The following is a 5,340-nucleotide window of genomic DNA, read 5'->3' on the forward strand; positions in this document are numbered from 1 at the left end:
TATATATATATATATATATATATGAATGTGGGTATGCATGTATATGTAAATATGAATGTGTGTGTATGCATATGTGTGTGTGTGTGTGTGTGTGTGTGTGTGTATAAACCGGAAACTCTTCGGGACGCTTCCGTAGATTGTAAATGACAGGTGTTTTGTTTTGTACCTTTTTTCCTCCTTCTAAATTGAACTGACAGGCACCCCGTCTCGTGACAATTCTCAATAACTGGTTTGTTCTGTAAGACCTTACATTTACAGGATGAAGGAACAGGAAGTTGTTGTTTTGGTAATTATGTTTTCGAAACTACATTGTTTCCTATAATTAAAACCAGGTTCTTAAATTTGCCCCGTGGGGATATTTCTCAATATTAGGGATCTCTCATTAGTCAATATGATACATAAAACATATATTTAGATAAGAAACGATGTACCAAATTTCGTTTCGTTTCATGAATATTTTCTTATTTTCGAAGTACGACCTGTTGATTGAAATGACAGAGCGCCGGACTGAATGCCAGTTCTTATATGTATTGCAATTCTGAATTTAAATATTGCTAAGTTAGCGTTTATGAGATCCTGAATGGGGGAAGTTGAGAAGAGTATTTATTACCGGTTGAAAGATCACGAGCCTGTTGAGATTTATATGATTCGTATTTCATTTGAAGATCTTTTGATCGGTATTAGTGGGTAGAGAAGTGAGGGAATTATTCTACAGGTAGCAAGGAAGATCTGGAAACTATGACATATAAGGTGATGTCAAGATGGAAGGAGATGAGTGAGTGACGCGTGAGTTTAGGTCAAAAACGGCCGAAGCGATATGGACGCAGAAATTTCAACCAGGGATTGAAACCTTAGTCTCAATGTTTCTGCAAGCTACTTTCCATTGTTCTCTGCATCTGCATTCAGAATTTGTGAGTGTCGTCTATCAGATTTCCTATCATCTTAGGGCAAATTTCGTTGAACCCAGATGAACTTAGATGAACCCATCCACTTTCATTGTATTTGACCAGTTAGACTTTGGGATAAGTATAAACGCCAAACACCTAACTGAACTTCCCTTTCTTTCCTTAGTTATGTCAGAGGCAACGTCCATCTTATCCTCTCTTTTACTTGGTGGTTATCTCAGAGATAGCTCTTTTCTTTCTCTGTTTCCTCTTGGCATCAATGGAATCGTACGAGCCTTACTTACCATCTTCCTTCTTTCACTTAATAGTAGGCCTTTCGACATCTACAATGACAAGAGCCGCCCTATTAACAGAACTTTATGTATTTACGCCAACTTGCAAGTTCCGAATATAATCGTAACGGCTAAATAAAGCCATGTTGTCTTAAGACTATTTCTTACGTCACATTATTCCAAGAATCCTGAATTTACCAACGTTCAGCCTTTCTTCAAATGCAGCCCTACAACAACTGTTACATTTGATGAGGACTTGACGCTTCTAATCAGCTCGTTATAACTGGTGACTTATTCAACGTAGCTTACCAAATACCAAAAAAACTACCAATCTAACCATTACAAGAAGACTCGTTTTAGCTGGGTCTGTCGAAATTTTTCTTTGTTTTTTGTTGTTGTTTTTTTTTAATAGCCACATTGTTGGAGCATCCCTTGAGTGTATTCATGTATTTTAGTTCCAGATAAATATTTATAGATAAGTCTTATATAACATGATGTGGCAAGCAGAATTTTTTCTAAGTTTATCTCATGTCATCAGAAAACCTTCGGAATGTCACAGCTGATTCATATATCATAGGTGCACCACCACCGGTTTAGTGGGAGAGCGTAACGAACTAGTTCACAGATGTAGTTCTCTATACTGCAGTATATTCTATTGGTTACATCCATCCACAGCATGAAGAGATCACGAGCGAGTGAGGAAGCCTCTATGTGGTCATTCCATCTGCTAGAAATCGCATCCGAATTTCCTTCAAAATGCCCTCCATAATTTAAAAGCTAAACACCAGTTTCACAAATCTCACTAACCCTTTTTTGCTGATTAGTTTGTGAGATTCGGATAGGTGCTCACCGGATGTGATATAACTAACTTATTGCTAACGTCGCCTTCTTTTTCGTAAATAAATGTGCTGGTTGTCTTTATTTTTTTGTGTATTCACTGTACTGTATTGAACAAAATGGTTATGCGGCCCGCGCTCGTCATTGTCTCAGTTATCTGACCCACTGTGAAAAACGTTTGGTGACCCCTGGTTTAGCTGATCACTGGCACTCGAAAACAACTATGAATCGGGTACCCATCTGATGCTAAGCGTTAAAAAGTGCAGAGAGAAGATAACTTGGCGGCGGACATTTCAAAATGATTGGAAGACAGCCGACATTACGTGGATGTTTAAGTGAAGCAGCCGACTGAATCCGGTTGAGGAAGCTTACTACACTCAATGCATTGAGTGGCGAAGGAGGACCAAAAACCAGAAAGACAAAAAAAGTAAACGTGGTCTGGAACTACAGTCTACACGTTTTAATACAGAGGCTGTGAGGATTGAAAAGTGGTGAATGAATTGCCATATATGATAAACATTAACATGAATTTGCTTTTTTAGGTATTTGTCCAACATCACGGCGAAGAAACAAATTATATGGACGCAATTTCTATCGTTTTTTTTTTTCATTAATAAGAAGAAGCGTGCCAGTTTTTTTTTATTATTAATATAGGCGTATAGTTGTGTGGTAAGAAGTTTGCTTGCCAACATTATGGTTTCGGGTTCAGTCCTACTGCATGGCACCTTGCGCAGGTCTCTTCTCCTATAGCTTCAGGCTGACCAGGGCCTTGTGAGTGGAGATGGTAAGCGAAAACTGAAAGAGGCCCGTCATATAGGCATGTGCGTGTGTGTGTGTGCGTGTCTTTGTGTCTGTCACCCACCGCTTGTCAACTGATGTTAGTTTGTTTACGTTTCTGTAACTTAGAGGTTCAGCAAAAGAAATCGATAACATAAGCACCAATTTTTTTAAAAAATAGATACTAGGATCGATTTGTTTGACTAAAACCCCTTTAAGGCAGTGCTTCAGCATGGCCGCAATCCAACGACTGAAACAAGATAATATTTTGGGTGTGTCTTGTAAATTGTCAGTTTATGAACTACTCTTGTAATGGATTTCGTAAACACAATTTCTTTGCTACCACACACACGCACACACACACACACACACACACACACACACACACACACACACCATGCTCTAAGTCTCAAATATCTTCATGCCGTAAATTTGCTCGCGTTTTCCCTGTTTGGTTGTGTGTAGGCGGGAGAATTACTTCTGTACCTACAGCAAATACCTCACAAACTATAGAGTTGTAAAAAAAAACCTTTTCAAATGCACACACCACCTATGTGTGTGTGCGAGTTTGTGAAGTGAGTGTATGCGTGTACGTATACATACATACATAAAAACACACACACACACACACAAAGTAGGTGTACCAACATGGCTGCAGTCCAGTGACTGAAACAAGTAAATGAATAAAAGAGTGTGTGCGTGCGCGTGTGCGCGCGCGTGTGTGTGTGTGTGTGCGTTCGTATGTGTATATATATATATATAATGATATTATGGAGGCAACACAGGCGAAGTCTAAAAGAGCATTATTGAAATACGCATTCAAAACTTATATAGATACATATATTCTTTATAAAATGGACATAAAATTCCAAAATATACAAATATATATATATATGCTCACATTACTTAAATAAATTGAAGTAGCATGAAACGTGCGTACTGCAATCACTTTTGAAATCCGTGTTGCTTATTATTTGATTTTAATCACCCATCCTTTTGGGATGTGATATTCGGGTGCCTTCGCATAAGTACCATATTCAAGCCTTGAATCTATATCTAAACCGTCTATATATATATATATATATACTACAAACAGATAGATAGATAGATAGATAGATAGATAGATAGATAGATAGATAGATAGATAGATAGATAGATAGATAGATAGATTGTTGTGTGTGAGGCTGGCAAGGTTATTGCCTAGCTGAACATCTTGAACATCTATTTATAAAAAATAATTTGCAAGTATGACGTAAGGCTAGTCTGACTTTCTTGATACAGGTGTTTTAGTTTTTTAGCATTTCGTGCATTTTTTCGTATTGTTTTTTTGATTCAGCACGAAGGTAAATGATAAGCTAAAGATTCAGTGACATTGCCAGCAATTACAACAGCAGGAATATAGTTAAAAAACACAATGAAGGTACTGCTATGTGTTCGCTCGACGTGCTAGTTATAGCGGCCAAATCTCACTCTGCTGTCTTGAAGGGAGAAAGACACTTTAGATCAGTGGTTTTCAACCATTTTTTTGCCTATCGCCCCCTTTGATTACTATTCTATTCTGGTGGATAGATAGTAGATATATAGCATTTCGTGCATTCGCCATTTGATGTGTAAAAACTAGTTTTATGGATACTTCGTTTGACGTTCCTATTTTGTTTTTCACACAATAACTTGTGTAGGTTGAACTATGGAAAACTTGAGACAAAGACGCGTAGCTGTTACTTGCAATAAATACATCAAAGATAAAATTTTTCACGGACCTTTAAAATACTACTGTGGATCCCCAATTTACTGTTTGCCTTGCGTAGACCCCCAAAAGTTTTACATGGACCTCCAGGAGTCGTATGGACCCTGGTTGAGAACCACTGCTTTAGATAATATAGTCCTGGATGTTCACTGTGTGTGGAAAAGATGGAATGATTATGACACGATTACCTATGATCATAGGACCTATATGGTGTTAAACCAGTGATTCTCAAAGCGACAGTACGTTACCCCACACCAAACCATTAGTGAAACATTTTGCCGCCATTTTTATTAATGAGAAAACACGTCTCCTAGCGGACAATTTATACAAAGAAGATAATCATTTATTCATAATATTTGGTAGGATTAGAAGTTTGAATTTCTAATTATGGAATAAAGAAAAGAAACTGCATCCTTATCTTTTACTTGTTTCAGACATTGGACTGCGGCCATACTGGGACGCCACTTTAAAGTCTTTCTGTCGAACAAACTGACCTCAGTACTTATATTTTTTAAGTCCGATATCTATTCTGGCAGTCTCTTTTTACCGAATCGCTAGATTGTGGGGTTGAAACATATTTATTATTTTTCTTTTTTTGTCCTGTTACTTATTACGAAGTTCTAAAAATGTTTGCATCCATATAATTCTTTTTTTCCTTCGCCATGCTGTTGGAAAAAGTTGAAACGTTTCAAACCCTCTTAATTGGTACATCTCTTTTTCATTCCCTACAGAACTCTTAACCTTTCCCTATCCAAAATGCTGACCTAACGACTTCAACGCTTCAAATCACACTGCACACTCT

Source organism: Octopus bimaculoides, chromosome 3 (assembly GCF_001194135.2).
Source record: "Octopus bimaculoides isolate UCB-OBI-ISO-001 chromosome 3, ASM119413v2, whole genome shotgun sequence".
Lineage (NCBI taxonomy): Eukaryota > Metazoa > Mollusca > Cephalopoda > Octopoda > Octopodidae > Octopus > Octopus bimaculoides.